At 42.9% G+C, this 22,711-nt stretch overlaps 2 long non-coding RNA genes across 2 annotated transcripts in view; one reads left to right on the forward strand and one right to left on the reverse strand.

The window, feature by feature from the left end:
• Positions 1-202: 202 nt before the first annotated feature.
• LOC134428250 (uncharacterized) overlaps positions 203-22,711 on the reverse strand; it is a 39,483-nt gene continuing 16,974 nt past the window's right edge. The window contains exon 3 of the long non-coding RNA XR_010030359.1: positions 203-725. This is a non-coding gene — a long non-coding RNA (uncharacterized LOC134428250). The remainder of the gene's footprint in view (positions 726-22,711) is intronic.
• LOC134428221 (uncharacterized) lies at positions 6,987-8,370 on the forward strand. The gene is made up of 2 exons (XR_010030343.1): positions 6,987-7,056; positions 7,199-8,370. It is a non-coding gene; the product is annotated as an uncharacterized LOC134428221 (long non-coding RNA).

Here is a 22,711-nt window from a genome sequence, read left to right on the forward strand (position 1 = left end):
CCATCCTGCTGATTTTATGCCATCTAAGGTGGCTGAGCTATCTCAGATGTGATATAGGTCTCCAAGAGCTCAAAGGACTTGGCTCAAGGAGGCCGCAATATCATCCATCATAGACAGTGGAAGGCTGGGGCTGCCACAGCTGTGGTGTCACACTAGGACATTGGGGTTGCCACCTTTTATAAATGATCAATCAAAAGCAAAATTATCAAAAACACGAAAAGATTTATTTATTTTTTTCCGTGACCAAACTACGGTCCTCAAAACCACCACAGCCAAAGAGACAGCATCGAGCCCGGGATCGGCGCTGGGTGAACCTGGATCCGATCTCTGTTGCATTGAATTCCCCCGCCCCGTTCACAAGAGCCGCTTCTAGCGGAGATGTTTTATACAGTTTATTGTGCCCGAGGCAAAGGAGTTCAAGTTTCTTTTGTAACTGCATATTCATAATTGGTTCTTTCACTGTGCAGAGCTGGACAATCCCGTTTCCTGGTTTATAGCCAGCGTTGATCGAATCCTGGGAAGTCGTGTATTCACATATGTCTTTCTGGCAACTTCTGCTATCTTGATTGATGTTATCTGCAGGCCCATGATCGCTCTTTGGCGTTTTCCGATGACTCGGGATAACAGTGATCATCGCGCTGTGTGCGTCTATTCATGAGCTAAATGCCGATAGTTAACTGGCTGCCTTCAGGAATTTCGGACATCCATCTCTCCTCTCCGTCTGCCTGTGGTCAGAGACTCATATGGATTTCACAATCTTTATAAAATACATTCCTTTATAGCATGAATTATTTCTAACATATATTACACCACCGCTGTTGTGTCATAGACAGTGGGACATTGGGGTTGCCACAGCTGTGGTGTCACAGAGAGGGAAATACTGGGGCTGCCCCGCTCCTGCCCTGCGCCCATGAGCTTTAGCAGTGCCTCGTGGGGACACAAAGGCTGAGCCAAAGCGTGAGAATTGAAGAAGCGGCTGAGCTGGGAGGGAGAGCCACAGGAATCACCGAGTTATTCCAGGCCCTGCACAGACAGAGCCCCTGGCCCTACACAGACAGCCCACCATGGCAGTCTGGGCATCTATGGGATGCCTCCCCGGAGGAGGAGGAGGGAAGGAAGGATGGAAGCACCATCCCGTTCCCGGTACACTCCGCACTCTCGCCGTGCCTGCGCACACGCGCACGCTCGTGGGAGTGGCAGGGGCTGTGTGCACGGTGGGGCAGGAGCGCCCGAGCAGCCGGGGTGAGACAGGTGGGAGAGATGCAGGGCTGCGGCGTGTCCCGCAGCCTCCCTGAGGCTCCCCCAGCTCCTCTTCAGTTAGCCAGGAGCTTTGCCATAACACTGGAATAAAAGCTCACATTCCTGGGAGAGATAAAAATAGATGGAAAAAATGCAACGCGTGGTCCTGAAAAGAGAATGGAATGATTAAAACCATTTTAAATGGGTAAGTGGAAATGGCCTCACGTGATCCCATGGGATGTTTAACCTGAATACCGGGAAATCTTTTAGGAGAATGTTGTCCATCCCTGGCATGGGCTTCCCAAGGCAGTGGCGGAGTCCCTATGCCTGGAGGGATTTAAAGCTGTGTGGATGTGGCATTTGGGGACATGGGACAGTGCTGGCCTCAGCAGCGCTGGGAGGATGGCTGGGCACTGTGATCCCAGAGAGCTTCACTAACCTGAACGATTCCACAAGTCCAAAAATACTCTGTATGTCGTCAGCACAGACACACCTGTGCCTGTTGCAAACATAATTTCACTTCCTCTCCTTTGGTTGCTTGCCAAATATTGTCTGGTGACAGGAAATATGGCAGCACTCCTTGCTGCAGGAAAAGCCAGCAGGATTAGATCAGATTCCCTTCAGAAAGGGCTAATAGGATTGTTATGCTAAGGCCTGAGCAGCAGGCCTAAGCCAGAGTTGACTTACAAGATCCTGGGCACTATTGAAACATGGGGTCAGAAATTAGAGGATGTATATTAATCACAGGAATTAGAAGGTATTGATTGAGAATAGGCACATAAATGATGGGCATTGCTTAACATTTGCTGCATCCTTAGTTGCATGAGAAAGGAAAGGGATACAGGAAAGGAATACATGCAAAACAGCAAGAAAGAATGCAAGCATGCCTAATGCCTAATAAGAGGAAGGCTGTTTATCAAAAAGGATGCAGTATGCAAGTGTGAAAAATGCCAATGCACTTGTTTTTAGAATTTTAAAAGTTTAATAGTAATAAAATGGTCATAAAAATAGTGATATAATTAGAGTAATAAAAATTCGGACAATTAGGATTTAGGACAATACAAGACAATAAAAACAAAGAGTTACAGACAGTCCAGGCACCTCTTTCTGGGCAAAATAAGCCCAAAAAAGGAAACATGTTAACAGAGGATTAATCGATAAAAGCAAAAGCCTGTTGTATATTCATACACTTCATACATGATGCATAAATTCTATTCAAACAAAGGATTCTATCTGGTCAATGTCAGCTTTTTCCTCTGAATCCTAACGGCATCGTCAGGGCTAAGTGAGGCAGGAAGACGTTAGTTAGAGAGCAATAAAGTCTTTTTCTCTGAAAGATTTAGGTGTCCTGGGCTGTTATCTCAGGGCAAGTCCTCTGTTTAAAAAAGTGTCTTACATAGCATAGTTTCTATTTTAACATTATGTTACAACCTAAAACTATATTTAACACACTACTTAAGGAAATTAATACAGCATAACTTTCTAACATAACACATGTAATATTCATTTTAATATTTGTGAAAAGCCAATCACAAAATACACATTTTTCACACAAGAATACTGAGATAACGAGTCTCCTTGGGCCTCTGAAACCAGATGAATCTAGACTCCTGGCTTGGACAGTGGCCAAAAGATCAGTAAGCATGCACAAGGCAGTAGGGTCAAAAAGTCAACCCTGAGGAAGACAACTTTACTTCATCCCCTATGACCCCTGAGACAACCACCAGAGACAACTGTGCAGGCGCAAAGGACTGATAAGGTGATTAGCATACAAAGCAGAGAGGGAGGGGAGCAAGAAATTATCTATTCTGAAACTTGATGTATATGTAACATTATAGGGGATATAAGGAAACATGAGTGTATGGGGGGGGGTACGCATATCTTTGTGGCGATATCCCTGTGCATCTGGCCAAATACAAGCATACCTACTTTAAAACTCATTTTGTCTTTGAGTTTCAGAGTCTCTCTCCACATGTCACTATGTATACCAGCAGTATTATTTAGCTAAAAATAAATGACCAAGACACTTGTGCCAGCTGTTTAACACCAAACTGGCTCCTTTATAAACTTTCACATAACCACGTGTAGTTATCTGCAAGAAATAAAGAAATGTATCATTTTAAGAAACTTTCCCAATTTACATGAGTAGAGGCTTGTTTGAATGATATTTTAGGGGAAAACTTTCTAGCCCAAAGCATGGGCCCTGGCCAAGTGCTGGCCCTAGCTGGTCGGGAAGTGTGCCATCAGACCCAGGCATTCCTGAGCTAAAAATACAATCAGGTCACTTTGACTTGCTAATTTGGACCTATAAAAACTGGACTCCCTTTAGGGGCAAATTCGGAGATCTCAGCTATGGGTGGACACACCACATAGGATTTTCCCAATTGCCAGGAAGGGTTTTCCAGGTCCTCTCTGTGAAACTCAGCTAGGCTCCCCAGTGATTGCAGACTCTGGGTGATGTAAAGTATTTAGGCAATTGGGGATGTATCTTTGTAAATCACTATTCTCTCTCTTTCTTGTATAGTAAGGATTAGGTGTGTCACCTTGCTAATTTTTGTTTGTCATTAAACCCAAGTGCATAGTAAGCTGATTGTTTGATTAAATGTATCATTTTACTGTTGTGGTGCCTTATTATTCCTAATAAAATAAGACCATTCTTTCTGTTGGTATCTGTGTCCTTTAAGTCACCCCTGTCAGTTGGCAGAATGCAGGATCCAGCTAGTACTGTCCCCAGCTGCCTGGGAAACTCCCATTACCTCTGAGTAGCAAAAAGAGAGGAGAATCACCTTGTGCCAAGGGACAATGACACGAGAGCTGTGGGGAGAGAGTGGCAGAGATGGGAAAGGAACAGCAACATCAGAGGTTTCCAAAAGGAATACCTGCCAAATCAATCTCCAGGACCTCCAGAAAACATCTTCCAACTGATCTGTGAGTTAATATATTCCTTCCACTCACAGACCTTTCAGCAACAGCAAGGAGCTGCTCCGTATGGAAGGTCCCCTCTCTGTGGATGTACACAGCTTTACGCTCACCACCATTGCAGTCAAAGGGGAACAAAGGAAAGGAATGAAAATGTACCACAGTATCCATAATATAACAGGTATTCCCACATGCCCTCACTGAATTCATACAGTAAATAGCATCCCAGGTTATTGAGACAAAAAGTCCCATTTAGCTGGGCAAATAAAGAGGAAAGACTCCTGGTCCCAATCTCTGACACGTTTTTGTAGTACCTGTCACCCTGGAGTGTCAGGAAAAGGGGGAATGGCTTCCTGCTGACAGAGGGCAGGGATAGATAGGATATTGGGAAGAAATTCTTCCCTGTGAGGGTGCTGCGGCTGTTGCACAGGTTGCCCAGAGAAGCTGTGGCTGCCCCATTCCTGGAAACATTCAAGGCCAGGCTGGATGGGGCTTGGAGCAACCTAGGATAGCGGAAGGTGTCCCTGCCCATGGAACTGGATGGCCTTAAAGCTCCCTTCCCACCCAAACCATTCCAGGATTCCATGATTCTACACAAGATGACAAGTGCTCAAATTTGAGCTGGTAATTTTAGGTAGTCAACTAAATGATCAAATGAAGTCCAGTCTAATATTTTATGGAACAGCAACGTCTAGAAAGTAACAAGCACTTAGAAAGTCAAGGAAAGTGCCCAAATTAGCAAATATCCCAAGGCTGTGGTGTCTGAATATTGGATTTCAATGAGGTGAACCAGTCACCTGACAGATGACTGCCATGCTGTGGCACAGCTGTATCTTCCCTGGATGGAATTCCCCAAATAACCTTGTTATGGATCCTACTTCTATTCTTTCTGAAGGGAAAATGACAGTAACAATCAATAATAAAAATTAAAAGGTCACATGTTATGAACAGACCACATATAAAATACTACATTTATAGAGACTCAGTTAAACAACTTGGGTAAAATATTAGAAACTAATTAGGAAAACTGATTGTCATTCTGAGGTTTTTCATGTTGTGGATAATAAGTTCAGGTGTGTTTTTAAAGATGCTGAAGAGCTGGATATTACTTGTTTTCATATTTGGATTACCAGAGGACTAGGGAGATCATGACACCTGGTTGTTTTCCCTAAACACATCACAGACTTAAATAAACCAGAAACATCCATAAATGGACAGCTCTGGTTCTTGCATCATGACCATAAAAACTATTTATGCAGCTTTAAAAATAAAAGTAATTCTGTAAGAACAGTCCTAGAGATCTTTTATTCAACCAGAACTTGTCTTATGTGGTTTTGTGCAAGGATCGCATTCATGGGAAAACCCCACCCCAATAACTGAGGTTAAGCAGGTACAAAAAATAATAAAATGATGACCCTCAAGCAGTTTATATGACTCTTTGGAGCCAGCAGTGATCTGGATGACCTCCAACCTTCACTGCAGCAATGCTGTAGCTGTGGTGAAATCCATGGGAACCAGTTTGGATCCCTCAGCCTAAGGGACAGCCCAACTGAGCAGTGCCAGAAGAGTTCATGCTGCTTGTTAACCTCCCAGTAATTAATATTTCCTGCCTTGTGGAGAAGCATCTGTATCATTCCATGCACATTTTACTTTATAGACCTTACACTAGTTGGTACCCCAGAAAAAAACTTACATTCTGATCCAAGAAAAAGCTCCAACACCCCTTTTGTGTGTTTTATGGAAACACTCTGACCTTGTTCCCCACCTTTTCAGTTCTGTCCTCTCCTGGTGCATTTTGCCCCTTTCCTGTCACAAGTCATGTCACACCTTTAATCACCTTCACTGTACTTTGGAAATCTTCCCAATTCACTAACATTCTTTAACCCAGTGGAAATAAACTTGTGGAATATTTCGGGTTAAAATTTCAGAACAGAATCCTTTTCAGGATTTTGTCAGCTTTGGTTTCACTTATGTCTTTAATATTCAGCAGCTCCTTCTCTGGTGCATAAGCTACCATCACCACCACGTGAAATCCAGCTTTTTACAGCTTTGTCACATCATTGGCATTTATTATACATTGCTGGGAAGGAGGGGGGAAAAAAGACATGTGTTGATGGTTTTGTATTGTTTTGGGTTTTTTTTTTTTTTTTTGACAGAACACAAGAATGTAGCAACAGTTTTCAAATACACCTTGTTTGAAACGAAAAAGGTTGGATATTAGAAGGGAATGCTTTCCCTTGAGCATGGAGGGGCCCTGGCACAGGGTGCCCAGAGAAGCTGTGGCTGCTCCATCCCTTGGCAGTGTAAAAGGCCAGGTTGGAGGGGGCTTGGAGCAACCCGGTCTAGTGAAATATGTCTCTGGCCATGGCAGCTGGGTGGAAGAGGATGAGCTTTGAAGGTTCTTTCCAAGCCAAACCATTCAGGGACTCCATGGTTCCAACCAGAGGAGCCAGCAGCACCTCTACACACGCAGCGGTCTGGAATCGCCCTACATTCTTCGCACAGAGTCCCCTCACTTTGCCCAATTCCAGCCCTTTGTTTAATGCCCGTCGCTGCCCTGCCCTCCCCGCTCCTCGGGCTCCTGCAGCCGCTCCGCAGGCGGGGGCGCGGGGCGGAGCAGCCCCATTCGCCCACACCCAGCACTAAGGACGAGCCGGGGGAGCCTCGAGGAGGGACACCCCGCGGCCCTGGGCCTGTCCAGCCCATCTCAGCCCGGCCCCGCTCGGGCCGCTCGGACGGTCCGGCTGCCGCCTCTCGTGACCCCACCAGGGGGCGCTCCGCTCCCGCCTTCGCTCGGGAGCGCGCACGTGTGCGCGGGCAGGGCGGGAGTGCGGGGAGCGCCGGGAATAGGATGGGAACGGCCTCCGGGGGCTCGGCCCTCAAGCTGCCCGGGCCTTGGTTTTAATTCTCTTCTCCTTCTCCTCTCCTTCTCGTCTCCTCCTCTTTTCCTTCTGCTCTCCTCCTCTCCTCTGCTCTCCCCTCCTCTTCCCCTCCCCCTCCCCCCTCCCCTCCTCTAACCCTCCCCTCTCGCTTTCCCCAGTGCAGCGCTGCAGCTGGGATTCCAGCTACCGTACCAACTGTGAGAAGCAGTGAGGAAACTCGGACCTTACAGATAAATCAGCGACACTCACTCGGCCCTCGCGGCGCCGGGACGGAGCTGACCCCGCCGCCCGTACCCCCAGGTCGGCTCCTCTTTTCCTCTCTGCTGGGATGAACTCCCTAGGGAATGCCATTTCCAGCAGCCTGGTCTGCTGGAAAAAGGAGGAGAGGAGGAGGAAATGTGCTGCCAGAGCTTTGTCCCATCAGGTTGTGTTTCCCCCTGGAGACAGAGATCTGAGTCTCTGGGCCGAGGTGAAATTGCTGAGTGCTTGGATGAGTGTGAAATACAAAGCTGTGTTTCCTATCAGGTACATACAGGCAACGTGTGTATTTGTGATTGTGACATGTGTGGAAACCGACCATGGGACAGTCATAAAGACAAATTCTAATAAACAACTGAGGAATTAAAGCATGGAAGAAGACCTTTGAACCTATCCTTTGTGTGCAATTGACCTTTATAAGTCTTAAGTTGATTTATGAGCATTTGAATTAAAGCGTTAAGGATGTTGCTTTTTGACAGGAACTTTCTGCTTGTAGTTAAGCCTTAAAGAGTTTTGCAATATTAACCTTTTGAAGTATAATTTTAGAATATTGCTTTTTGCAAAAGGATCTTTGAAACTATAGCTTTAGAATATATAAAAAGGAAACATGCTTATCTCACACCTTAAAGAAACAGTGAAAAGCAGCTTGAGAAAGGAAGATGAACATCAACTCAAGGATTAATAGTTTCGACCAAGAGAAGCTGGACATCACTGTTATAAGATTTATAATCCTTGCAATCAAAAGGTGGACCCACATCTGGAGAGCTGGATACTTCTTCCTTCTTTTGGAAACCAGACCACCACCATCTGGGGATACTCCTTTCTGGGAAACATCCTGAGAAAAACTAAATCACAATAGTATATAGAATTGTGATGTAAAAATTGGGAATAGAAACTGCTGATGAGTAAAAATTGGGAATAGAAACTGCTGAGAAAGCTTATGAGTGTCCCTATAAATACCTGTAAGCCTCAACTATCGGTGTGCAGTTGGAGGGAAAACTTCCCCCACTGGACCCAGCGCTGTGTTGCTCATACTTTACCATATTAATTAATAAATTGATTGCTACTTGTATATTGGCCTAGTCAAGCTTCTCATTTATAACATAAGCAAACCAGGGAACAGGGAACTCCAAATCGCAGGTGCTGGTGGAACCATTGCCTTAGCTTTGCTTAGTTTGTGTATGTGAGAAGTGGGATTTGGGCTGGAGAGGTGCTGTTGTGAACAAAGAATAGAGTAAATCCACTTCGGGGATACACAGTGAAGGACTGGGTTGCAGGGAAGGAGAGTGTTTATAAACTTTAGCAATATTCCCCTGAAACTGGGGCTGCAGCAGGGTTTGGTCTGGGCCTTTGAGGATGAGCCATAAACCACCAAGCCCCGGAACTCTGTGGATGCTTGAAACACTTCCACAGAAAGGCAAAGCAGTAATGATGCCAGAGGAAATTATCAATCAGAGAGTGTATTGAAGCAGAGCACATCTTTTGGCTCTTTTTCTGGTCTGTAATCTCCCCTCTAACTTAAGAGTTTTGTGTGCTCCTGTGGGTGATTGGTTTGCATGCATAAAGCCAATTTATTAATTCCAAAAGCTCAGTATATATACTTTTGCAGCTATAGCTAAAAATAGCAGTAATCACAACATTTATGTTTCTTAGTAACATTACTTAATCATAGCTTTGCACAGACTCATACAGGGACGTACAGTCTTTCATGATTTCTCTCAAACAAAACATACCAAGCACACCATTATCTTCTGCTTTCCCCTTCGGGGTTCTGTTGCAGACATCTTTTTATGAAAAATCCTTTCCTTACGATTTTTCCTCCTGAGAAGCTGAAAGGCCTCAGGAACAAAATGTAAACAATGGTTATTTGCTGCTGTGGAATGCAACAGGTGGATCTTTGATTGGCCCATCTTGGATGATTCTAATTAATGGCAAATCACAGCCCAGTCAGCTTGGACTGAGAGTCTGAGACAGCTGCCTTTGTTATCATTCTTTTCTATTCTTAGCTAGCCTTCTGATGAAACCTTTTCTTCTATTCTTTTAGTATAGTTTTAATGTCATATATATCATAAAATAATAAATCAAGCCTTCTGTAAGAGATCTCAGTCTCTTCCCTCATCTGAAAACCCCTGTGAACACCGTCAGGAGTTCTGCTTTGCGTTGCCAAGACTTGTGGCCTACCAGAGTGTCTTGGTTTGGAGTGAATTTGGGAGGAAACTTCCAAAGGGCTTCTTCTAGAAAATAGATTTAAGCGGCCCCTTTCTTAATTGGTTTTGTAAAATACTTTTTGAAGAAAAGTGGAAAAAATTGTTTAAACAGGCAAAGCATTCACTAGCACAAAAAATTAACAACTTTATTAAACAATAAAACCTCTTGCTGTTCTAAAAGAGATGACAAACTCAGAAAGTCTCTTTTATGGGCTGTAGTTTGGCTTATTCAGTCTCTTATTAGTCTTTTTGGTGCTGGAAATGTTGCATTCACATTGCTGTACAATTATATTTCCTGAGTCCCATACCTTCTCTCGATGGTCTTCTCACAGCAGATCTCCACAGCAGTGGTGTTGTTGCTTCTCGGTCAGGGCTCCTCTCCCCGGCTCTCCCTGACCACCCCGCCCCCTTTTATCTCAGCTACCTCCATGGGCTACAGCTGCTGCCCAATCAAGGACATCACAGCTGCAGCCCATTTACAATAACCAGAATCAGGGCAGGGTCACTAATACAGTAGAGAGATCTTTAACTGCCATACATATATTTACAATACATAAGTTAACTCAGGCCCCCACAGGAAATGCCGTGGCTCAGACCTGGCCCAGTGGGCCACAGGTGTGAGCTGCCAGTGCTCTTCTGGTTGTTTAGTCCAGAGCAGGTTTAAACAGTTCTAAGACAAAGAGAAACCACAGTCCTGGTGTCCTGGGTTGACTATATGATGTTTTGATCCCTAATTGCCTTGTTCTGTTTATGATGAATAATAACTTTTGCACCTTTAAGACTTGTTGCAGAGAGTGAATGAGGGAGAGAAGAAGTATGCAGATTGTTTTCAGACACTGAACTCACTCCTCCACATTCCTACTCCTGAACTGTTGTCTGCAGATGGACAGACAGCAGGACAGAGCTCTCCTTTGCTTTTAGTTAGTTTAGCTAGCTGAGGCAAAGTTCCCTGGACTGTGTTTTTTTTTCTTTTTTCCCTTTTTTTTTGGACTTCCTGAAACCTGCTCTGGACTGAACACCCAGGGGAGCACCAGCAGCTGCAGCTGTGGCCACTGGGCTGGGCCTGGCCTGCGACAATTCCAGCACCGGAGGGACTGATCAGAGACAGAGTGAGCTCAGCTGCAACCCGGGGAGGGACTTTTCTCAGTTTGTCATCTCTTTTGGAGCAGCAAGGGGTTTCATTGTTTAATATTGTTCAGTTTTTATTGTTTAATAATCAGGTTTTTTCCACTTTTCTCCAAGGACATTGTGGGAATCCATAAAAATCAGAAGGTTTTAGGAAGGTGGTAAAAAAGACAGGCCTCAGACAGCAGATTTGTGAACAGCGCTAAGGCAGCAGAAAAGTTTTCTAAGCTGTAGCGAAGACATGGGAAATAGAACAATAAGAGCTATGTAGATGGGCCTTCTAAGTTTGCCTCTGCCAAAAATTTGGAGTCTTCTCCCGCCCATACTGACAGAGCTCCTGGGAAAGTTCATTGCTACAGCAACACCTCTGCCAAGAATTTGAGGTTTGGCAGCACTCCCGGAAGAGCTTCTGTCACTGAAAATTTTAACCCTTCTTCACCAAAGACAATAGCTATGACAAGAAATATTAAAATGCAGCATGAATCAGAAAAAGTGTTGATGAAAGACAGAAATCAAACGCAATCTAAATCAGATATGGAACCTCCTTTCTTACTGCCTAACTGGTCTAATATTAAATTGGTCTACATAAACTGGTCTAATATTAATCAAAAATTAGAAAAATATATGGATTCAAAGAAGCAACTCCTTGCACTACCTGTATGTATGGTCGTAATGATGCCAATCCAAGATATGAGAGTCTCTCTTACCATGATATCAAAGAACTACGTCATGCTTTAAAAGAAAGTGGGTTCTCTTCTCTCTATTTTAATACTGTATTGAAAAGTGTTTTTAATTCTTATGACTTAGTCCCTGCTGATTGTCGAAATGTGGCTTCCTTGATTTTAACCAATTCACAATATCTTTTATGGGAATCACAATGGAAAAAACCGTGTTGCTTTGCTTGTTGTAAACTAGGTCACATTGAAAAAGGGATTGCCATGTGAAAACATTCCAACCAAAACAGCCAAAGTTGTCATGATGTATATGATTTGCTAATGTGTTTTTGTACAAGCTTTGTCCTCAGTTCACAGAAGTTTCCAAGATCCAAGATTCTACACTACATGGATGATTTGCTTATTGCAGCTTCATTGCAGACAGAGAAGGAGCGAACCCATGCTAGTGCTGTGACTGAAATCCAAAATGCAGGACTTGACATTTCTACAACAAAAATCCAAGGCTGCAACATCTACTCTCCAAAGAAGACAAGCTCACTGCTGTGTTCTGAAAAAGCCTTTCTTTTTTGCAATTTTAGGAGAAAAGATGCAACTTTGTGGTCTCATTTTTCAGTGGGACCCTTCTGAGCCAGACCCTTTGCTGATAATAGAATGGATTTTTCTTCCATACAGGTTTCCAAAGACTATTTTCACAGTTTTAGAAATGATTGCACAAATTGTAATTAAGGCCAGAACCAGATTGTTAACTTTAACAGGCCAAGAATTTGCAGTTATCTATTTACCATTGAAAAAATATTATCTTAATTGGGCAATGCAAAAATCTGATGATTTACAATATGAATTATTTGGCTTCCCAGGTGTTTGCTCTCTTCAGTACCCAGCTCATTGGGTAATGAATCACCCAGTTCATTATCCACCTCACAAAACACCCAGGCGTTTGCTCTGTTCCTTACCCAGCTGTTCATTACCCAGCTCTCAAATTATTGCAGGCAAAATTGAGTTTTAGAGAGAAACCTAAATTAAGTGAAGAACCTTTAAATGCAGTAACTCTCTTCACTGATGGCTCTGGAAAAAGTCACAAATCAGTCGTAACTTGGTTGAACCAAAAAACTAATTCTTGGGAATCAGACATTCAAATGGTAGAAGGGTCTCCTCAAATTGTTGAGCTTGCTGCTGTGGTTTGGGCTTTTCAGCTTTTTCCTCAACCTTTTAATTTAATCACAGATTCTGCTTATGTTGCTAATGTGGTTAAGAGATTGGAAGGGTCAATTTTAATAGATGTTAATAATGATACTTTATATAGTTGGCTTTCATGTCTTTTTACAACTTTGCAATATAGAACTAATCCATATTTTGTTTCTCATATCAGGGCTCATTCTTCCCTTCCTGGATTTTTAGTGGAAGGAAACGCGAGAGCGGACAAACTGACAATGGTTATTTCAAACACTTTGCCAAACATTTTGGAACAAGCAAAACTGAGTCACGCCTTTTTCACCAAAACGCACAAGCACTTGTGCAAATGTTTCAGATTTCCAAAAGTCAAGCTAAAGCTATCATCAGTACTTGCCCTGACTGTCAGCTTGTGGAGCCTCCTGTTTGTACAGGAGCGGTCAACCCACGAGGTTTGCAAAGCCTGCAGTTATGGCAAACAGACATCATTAAATACCCTTCCTTTGGTAAATTCAAAAATACTTATCTTTCAGTGGGCACGTTCTCTGGTGCAATTTTTGCTTCTCTTCACACAGGTGAAACCAGCAATCACGCCTGTTATCATTTCCTGCAAGCTTTTGCTTCATTGGGTGTACCCCAAGAAGTAAAAACCGACAATGGTCCTGCATACATATCTCAAAAATTGGCCACATTTCTAAAAGAATGAGGTGTTTGTCACATCTTTGGTATTCCCCACTCTCCCACAAGCCAAGCAATTATTGAAAGGGCACATCAAATATTAAAATGCATTTTAGATCAACAGAGAGGGGGAGAGGAGGTCACACCACAGATGAGGCTGAACAAAGCTTTGTATGTTTTTAATTTTTTAAACAGTTCGGGAGCAGAACCTGATCCACCAATCTTTAGGCATTTTCCAAATAACACACAGACAAAACCGAGAGAAAATCCTCCTGTCTTAATTGGAAACCCTGAATCTGGACAAATTGAAGGTCCTTTCCAATTAATAACCTGGGGCAAAGGGTATGCTTCTGTCTCTACAGGTGCTGGAATTAAGTGAGTCCCTGCCAAAAACGTCAAACCATATCGCACCCCAGAACGTGTTGACGAGCCCAGAACTGAGGAAGCAAGTACGCAGACGTGAGCCAAGCAGAAGGATCCCGGGTCACGCCTGACGTTCCTTGTGCATTGGTGGAACCTGCAAACTTTGATTTTGTGTTAATGTTATTTATAAGTGTGTCAATTGTATGTCAAAAGTTTGTTTTGTAGAGCTGACTTTCGGCAAAAGTTTAAGTTTTTGATTTTGTTAAAAGCAAAGTTTTAAAATTTATATGTACGTAAGGATCATGCCAAAATTTAGCTCATGAAAAAGATGGAGCAAATGCAAGCTGTATGTTGGTGTTGGTGGATTTTAATTGTTTTTTGTCGTGCAGATTTGCCTGTGGAACAACCAAAAACAAATGTTTGGGTGACCTTAGCCAAGGCAGCCGGCTCGGATACTATATGTTTGTCTAATTCGGAACCAGAAAAACCTTTCTCAACCTGTCTGGTTGGTGTGCCAGTAAAAGATTTGCCTTTGGTCAAAAAACCACCCAATGCTAAACCAGGTGAAATCGACAATGGAAACAACCCCACATTGAATTGGAACAATTAGTCAAAAAACCTTCCCAGGGCAGCATCTGAACCCCAAGAATTGGAAATCCTTGGTTCTTTAACAATGGATTTTTGCTTTACCTTCATAGCTAGTGCTTGGCGAAAAGGTGATCCTCCAAAGTACAATGTTACTCCCCATTATTTTGCATACAGAAATTTAAGTTTTTGGTGTAATTTTTCAGACAGTTGGGATGTGCTTTCTGAGGCTGACCAATATCCACAGCAATTGCCTAAGGGATATTGGTTCATTTGTCAAGACAGGGCTTGGCAAGGAATTCCGGCACACCTTGAAGGTGGCCCTTGTAGCATTGGGATGCTCACTGTAATCGCTCCCTCAGCTAAAGCGGTCATAAAAAAGAAATAAAGGAGAACAAAAGCTGTTCCTCATTATGAGGAGAACTGTCAGAGTGATTTTATGCCTTGGAATGCTGCCAGAAGGGTTTCAGCAGGTATATTTTTACCCCAATTGGCTTCAGCAGTGGCATTGAAACAATTAGTTTGGGTTGGATGTTGGCTGAGCAAACTAATGCCACATCCTCTGCAATTAGTGATATGTTAACCGATGTTGATAGTGTTAGACATGCTACCCTTCAAAATAAAGCAGCAATTGATTTTCTTTTACTGGCACAAGGACATGGTTGTGAGGAATTTGAAGGATTGTGTTGTATGAACCTGTCCAATCATTCTGAATCCATTCACAAAAGCATACAAAACCTGAAAGATTTGACAGCCCAAATTAAAGAGGATGGTGGATCCTGGTTGGATGATCTGTTCCAAGAATGGAGCTTTGCACCTTGGCTAATGCAACTTTGCAAGATAGGTCTCTGTGTATTGGGTATTTTGGTAATGATATTGATAGTAATTCCCTGCATACTTCAGTGTGTGCGGCGAATGATGAACAAAACGGTCAGAGAAGTTTTTGTCATACAAGAGAGAGAATTAGGAAGTAGAAGCACAGAGAGTGTTCTAAATCTCACGGAAATGACGGATGAAGGTATAGAAAGGGAGGAAGGTTTTGAGTTAAGACCCTGGAATCAGCAAGAGTTTTTTGAACAATCACTTGTAACTATTGTCAGACGTGATTCTTATCTTTTTCACTGACTGGGCCTTCACAGCATTAAGTTGCTGTGCTGTAACATAGTTATGCTTAGTATTAGCAAGAACAGGCCTCAAGCAGATAGTAATCGACAATACTACAATAGGGCTATGAAACACAAGCAATAAACGACACGGTTATGAAGGTTTCTTTTGGGGTCAACAGAGAGGGGGAATTGTGGGGAAAAAAAAATCAGAAAATTTTAGGAAGGTGGTAAAAAAGACAGGCCTCAGACAGCAGATTTGTGAACAGTGCTAAGGCAGCAGAAAAGTTTTCTAAGCTGTAGCGAAGACATGGGAAATAGAACAATAAGAGCTGTGTAGATGGGCCTTCTAAGTTGCAACAAGTTTATTTAGTGTATATTTTAGAAGGTTAATTATGAATAGAGCTCTGTGCTTTGTCTTTTATAAACGAGCTTTGTCTTTTATAAACGTGTTGGAGAATAGGCCGCTATTGTTCTAACCAGAATTACGTGTGCTTTAGATTATTGCATAGAAATGCTGTCAATATGCTTTTGTTTTATGTGATTGGCTGAGACTGAGATTGAGACTGTCGTATGGTATGTTGAAACACTTAAGTTTCTTTGGCTTTCTGCTGAACCAGCGAGCTGGTCGCGTCTTTCTCTCCATTGTCATAACAATGTAATGGGACTGATGCTGGAAAAATAAAAGCTCAAGACCCTGATTCCAGTTGCCCCGTCCTGTTCATGTCTGTATAAACCGCCAGCGAACAGAGGCATTTTCTCCCGGACTGGTTGGGGGGAGGGGCCGATTGAATCTGCTCTCCTAGAGGAGCCCCTTTGGGGATTCTTTCCCAAATTTGCTCTGAACCAGGACACCTGGGTACTTTTCTCCCTTAGCTAGCTAGGAACTAACTAAAAGCAACAAAGGAGAGCTCTGTCCTGCTGTCTGTCTGTCTGCAGACAATGCAGTCCAGGACCCAGAATGTGGATGAATGAGTGCAGTTTCTGAAAACAAACTGTGTGCTTCTTCTCTCCCCGTCCCTTTGCTCTCAGAACCAGTGGTTCTTAAAGATGCAAAACTTATTTTTGGGCTAAAGAGACGAATGGGGATACAAGCATTATAAAGTCACCCTAGGACACAGGGTTAACACGTCTGTGTCAGTTACAAGCTTAGCAGTACTTTCAGTCCTGCTTTCTAGCTGTATTGCCATATGCCTCCATTAAGGCAGCAGTGTGTTTCAGTTTGAAATTTGGGGTGGTTTTGCTTCTTTAGGGTTTGGGATTTTTTCCCAAGTGAATCAGGCCTCCCCTAAATACTCTGTGTTGTTCTACATGGCTGCTTTGTTTATGGGTCAGAGAGAAAGAAGGGAAATGACTTTTTATTATCATCATCAAATTTTTCCAGACTGTAGTGGGATGTTGTCTTGCCTCTCCCCAGAGCACTGCAGGCACATGGGAATAGCTCAGTTCTGGCCCAATTCTCTGAGAAATAACACCATTTAGGAGGTTTAAGTGCTGACAATAACTCTCTCGTCTCCTGGTTTCAAAAGTTCAGTCCTACAGTCCCAGACTGATGAGGGAGAAAAGGAACTTGTGCTGTTAATGGAAAAGCTTCTGTCATTCCTTGTGCAGTCTTTTGGTCCTGTGGTCTGTGTGACTGTCTGGCATCTTTCTAACAAGACTTGTTAGAGATTTAGATTTAGGAATTTAATTTGGGTCTGTTCACTACAAAATCTTGCCAAGCCTGAAGGCCGGGGTGATGACTGCTCTCAACAAAGGTACTTTATTAATCATCTGTCAGATTTCCCTCAGCACTGTGCAGGGAAAGGTAAGGGTTTGGATAAGGAATTCTGCAAGCAGGGCCTGTGTGACCCTTGGCTTCCTCTGTGTGTGTGTCAGTAAGCCAGGGCTGGGACAAGGAAGGACTCGTGCTGGAGCTGTTGCCCTTTGGAGTAATTTTGAAGGTCTGATCCTGGAATGTTGTGGAGGCTGTTTCCAGAGACACATTTGTAGCTAGAGCTCACTCCAAGTGCAGCAGTCCAGGGGAGGGTTCTGACCTCTCCAGACTTCTGCTCAGCCAGGCTGTGACTATTGCTGGCTCATATTGGGACTGAGGCAGGTTTTCCAGGGAACTGGAAATCAATAAGGACTGGTGCTCTGGAAAGCAGGGGCCTGCAGGGATTGTTTCTTGTGAAGCTGAGATTAAATTTCTAAAAGTAACACAAAATTCAAATTCCTGTAGTTTTTGTGGAGGACAGGAGAACCAGATCAGAACTACCTTTTGTGGTAAGATGGTCTGTGGAGCTGCATCCCTACATTTGGAGCAATCTGCGTGATTAAAATGAAGTCACAGCTCCAGAGGCTAGTTGTTTCTGTTCACTCCGGTCCCCAGTTGTCCCCAGCATGCTGGCAATCCAGACTAGTTTCAGACTGTCTGTGCCCTGGTCAATGCAGTCCCCAGTGCCTGAGACACAGAGAGATCTGGCCAAGTGGCCAATGCCACCTAAAGAGAAATGAGGTTTGCCAGACTTGCTGTGGACAGGAACTACTATGTGCTTGCTCAAGTTTTAAAATTTTGAGTAAATTTTGGATGCATAATCACTTAATTCTGCCTCCAGGGAGAGGGATTTTCCTCACCTCCGTTTACAGATTGTTCTATAGAAAAGCATGAAGGAAAACAGGAAGAGCAACACCCTGTGCTAAATGAGATTACTTTTTTCTTGCGGCCATTTATTTTGTGTTAAACCTGCCTTTCCCAGTGTGCTTTGGTGTTTTAGCTATTTGGGAATCATTTCAGATGACTCTTTGCATGAAAACAAGAAGGTGGAGATGAGTGACCAACACCCTGGGAAGGGCTGTGTGAGTGTGCCTGGATCAGGAGTAAATGGTTAGGGCCTATCCTCTCCTGTTTGGATCCAGATGTGGCAACACCACAACATTGCAGTGCAGGATTAGTGCCATGGGGAAGGGCTGCACAGCTGCCCTGAGCCCCAGCCTCTGCGTCAGCAGAGGTGGGTGGGTAAAACTGCAGCCTCCTTTGCTTCCTTCTGTCTGAACAGACAGGTTTTGTTTGCAGGGTAAGGTGTCCATCCTTCCTCTTCTCCCCAGTATTTTCTTAATAAGGTGGTACCTGGCTGGCAAGATCTCACATTCTCCCCTCCCTATGCCATCTGTATGAAGTTTCCCATCTTTGGTCTGCCATGCCATATATCACAGCCTCTCCTCCCTCTTGAGCAAGCAGAGGGAAGCAAAAGAAATTTTATAGCTTTCCATCTTCCTCACCTGTCATCAACACTGGTAACCCTCACTGTGGGGAAGTTTCTAGCAGAAAACATTTCTCCATGTTCTCTTCTGAAGGAGAAAGACCAAAAACAAGATGGTGTTTGATGTGATGCTTGTCAGGTCCCCCAGGTCAGAGGCAGTTCATTAGTATTTGAATGGTTACTCTTAACGAAATTGAGTAACCTTCCTGGCAGTCTTGGAAGAACAGATTCAATAGCAAGGTATGAATTAAGAGCAGATGGTGACTCAGTACTGGGAAAAAAAGGAAACATTTAAAAGCTGCTGAAGGAAATATTATTGCTTCAATAAAATGTGTAGCATGCCAGGCTGCAATACCTCGAACAGGTTTGCCAAGGCTGTATGTGTGGGACAGGTTTGCCCAGGGAGATCAAATGCTGCATCCCAGCAGCAGATGATGCTAACACCAGTTCAACAGGAGGGACTGCACACACTGTGACTGACTCTCTCAATTTGAAAGAGATCACATACAGAGGTCTTTTTCTTGCTAGAAGAGTCTAATTATAAAAATGTACTGACTCTTGGCTTTGTAGCAGATATGATGAATAATTTTGTTCATCAGATTTTTAAAATTTGTGTTGTTAACTCACTCCTACCCTCCAGAGAGAAAGGATTTTAAAAGCTCATTTTTTCAGGGAATTGACAACAGTACATTTTTTTCTTGTGAGTTTTTAAATGACACCTGGATTTAAGCAATTACTCAGAATTAAACTTCAAAAAATAGATCTATCTGAAAGTTCAGATAAGGCAGCAGAAAAAGAGGCAGGATGGAGATTAATAGAGATTTCTTTCAAGTCTATCCATTACAATTTTCTTTTTGTTCCACCAGGAAAAATAACATTCAGTTATTTCCCTGCTGTAGTGTTCTCTTACCTACCCAGATTTCCTACATTGGCTTATTAGTGGATGTACCTCATTATGTAGATGACCTTCCTGACACCCTGAGAAGGGATCTGTGGAACCCATGCCTACTAAGAGCTGTATGCAGACAAAGGCTGCATATAAAATATCCTCATTTGCTGAAGCCAAATCAAGTAATTCCAACTGAGGCATTCAGAACCAGTATCTCTGACTGGTACTCACTGAGTCTCCCTGAGCCTCAGATTGAAATATAGCCTACTGGTCTCACAGAGTTCTCATGAAGGTTAATTATTTAATCTGTCTGAAGCTCGCGGTTTGTAATTAAGTCTTCAATTGAAAAGAAAGAAATCAATAATGCTGGATGCAGGGACTAATTTGCAGCAGGAATGTTCTAGTACTCCACACTAAACATAGGAGGTAAGACCAAATACTAAGGTCTGAGAGCTCTTTGTTTCGCACCCTCAGAGAGGCAAGGAAAAATATCAGATGAAATTAGAAGTAATACACTGTATAACCACCTGAGGGTCAAAGTAAGGCACTCCTGGAGCAGCTACTTACACGTAATATACACTTTTATCAGACTATCCTATGTGACTGATTCTAAGATCTTCCTTTTTTATTTTCACAAAAATATTTTAACCTTTCAGTCACAAAATTAAGGCAGATAGCTTGCAAACAATATCAGTTTGGATAATTATTTGAAATGGCACTGGTACAGCCCTAGTCCTGCAAATGCCTGTTGAAATACCAACAGAGGATTTGCTCTCTTTTTCTTTCTCTCCAACAGCATTTTCCATGCAAAGTGAATGCTATGGTCGTATTTCTGTGTTGTTCAAGAGTTGCTATTTTAGTCTTTTAAAGGAAACAAAGCTGGGCACCAGCCTGCTTTCAGTGTTTCTGCTCTAGCCCTTGTCATTTTTCCTGTTTCCCCAGCCCTCAAGAATTAAAACTGGTTTGTGCAAATAGGAGATAGCCCCGAACAGCTTGCAGGGAAATCTTGTACCCTTGTGTGTTCCAAGGGCCAATGCTCTATCACCACATGCTCCAAATAATGAACTACCTTATCAAGCGCTCTAAGCCAAATAAGTAGTAACCAGGAAAACAGGTAGAGGGCTTGAGAAGGTTGCTGTAGGAATGATGGAGGAGTTTGGGTATAAGGAGAATTAGAAACATTGCAAGGAATGTTGGAAACAGAATGCAAGGAAATGGGAATGGCGGTAGGAAATTTTAGGGGCTTTAAGAAGAAGATTTTGGTAGCTGGGGAAAATATTCTGAGGAGAAATGGGAGAGATGCCAGTAAAAACTAAAAGCTGCTGCTTGCAAGTTTCCATTCAGGTACTGCAGGGAGGTTCTAGATGTTCTCATTTCATAGCATTAGGAAACTATACAAAGCCAAGACAAGCAAGAACATAGTTCCTGTATTGCTGCACTGCCCGGCAGCCTAATGTGGACACACATGTATCCGATGGTCTCTATGAGACAAGCTGAGTAAGGAATTTAAATCCTGTAAAATAGAGAGAGCTGGTATCTCCAAAAGCCATATTTACTCAGATAGTTACAATTACCATTTCTACAGAATGCTGAGTTACTACTTTGGGCTGCATTTGAACTGGGATAAGGCAGATAGCCTTCCTTTGGACCCGTTAGAGTGCACATGGCTTGTGGGGTTAATTTTTGTAGCAGACAATCGCTATTTTGGTTTTAGGTCCCTGGCAATCTTTCAGAAAATACCCATGGACAAAGTTTTCTCCAGCAAGAGAAGTAACTTAATTTTTTGTCCTACTTTTAAAAGAAAAAGCCAGGTGCTCCAAATGGAAAGCATATGGCCCCTAGCTAGGTAGCAGTATGTAGTTTGTTGCACAGGAGCATAGTCTGGACTTTTGAGCCTGGAGCAAATAAAAGTTACATCTTACTGAAGCTCCCAAACTCTGACAACAGATGTTTCACTGGTGTTCCTCTGCCTAGCTGCAGCTTCCAGACAACCGTTCTGTGGTGAGTCTTCTGTGGTGAGTCGTGTTGTACCATATTACTAAGGGATGCTGCCATACTCTTGTTTAGACTGTCTAGGTAGGATTAATTTCTCTCGTCGTTGTTGTTGTTGTTATTCTCGTTGCTGTAGACTACGTCCTTTGGCCATTTCTGAGTTCTATAGTAGAACCAGAGAGCTGGAGACTGTCTGTTTAGCTTTGTGTTTCCATCACCAGTCCCCAGAGTGAGGACTTCAGCAGGGTGGTTGCTAAACAACAGCTTCCATAACAGAAAGTAGAGGAAAACCAAAACCTTACTCCAAAACATTACTGCATTCAGCAAACTTTGTCTTCAGTGTACTTCTCTCCAAAATCTAGAAGAGGTATGTCTTGCAGTTATCCTGGAACGGAATGATTGTGGAAGTTACACTAATGTAAACCAATTAAATTAATTATAGTGAGCAGGTCTAGAAAAAGATTAATTTTCTATTTCCTGGCAAGTCACTCATTCCTGAAAGGATAAGTATGCATTTCTCCAGAGCAGCAGTGAGCCATGCTGTAATATAAAGTAGCCTTTACTTTTCTAGAGCATGAAGGAGACATTTGAACACTATGTAACATTTTCTACAGTCTCTTGTATTTAATTTTGGAATAATTTTGGATTTTGTCTTAGAATTACTGTAACTGAAATGCATAGAAAGCCTCACCAATGAGCTCAGAACATTCTTGTAGTGGATGAGGCCTGGGTAGGAAGAACAGAAGTAGACTTGCTTTGTTGGTCCTGTTAGAGGCTAGCCCAAGCATGCAGCATGGTATTAAGGATATTATTTGAACCTGTTTTATTTTAAGAAATGTTCACAGCTATTACTAACAAATACTGAGATGAGGTGTTCCCTGCTGAATGAAACTGTCTTCGTATTGGCCACTTTTTCCATGAATATGACAACAGCGCATACACAAACAAAGGTGGCTGCTGTCCTCACTTTTGCAAACAGCCAAGGTGTGTAAATGGCATTCTTCTGGGAACCTTCAGACAGGAGCAGTTTGTTCCAGAGTAACAGCTCCTGGCCATCACACAGGCATGAATTTTACAAAGCTGAAAATGCTGTGTTTAGCAGGATGGCCTCCTGAGGTTTCAAGAGAAGCAAACTCTCAGTTTAAGGCTTCCCATGCTCATCTGTGGTGGCAAATTGAATCCTTTCATTTCAGAAATTACCACTTCAGTGGATGATTTTGTTATAGCACTTTTACTGTTAGGATTGCAAGGCCCTGAAACCCCAACAACATAACCACCAGCTTCCCAGAAAGAAGGCAGGATTTTTATTTTTTTTTTCAGTAACAGCTTTTTTTCAATGCTTTTTTATGTCTGTAAAATATGTTTGAAATATTTTTCCTTGAACT

This window comes from Melospiza melodia, chromosome 22, assembly GCF_035770615.1.
Source record: "Melospiza melodia melodia isolate bMelMel2 chromosome 22, bMelMel2.pri, whole genome shotgun sequence".
Classification (NCBI taxonomy): domain Eukaryota; kingdom Metazoa; phylum Chordata; class Aves; order Passeriformes; family Passerellidae; genus Melospiza; species Melospiza melodia.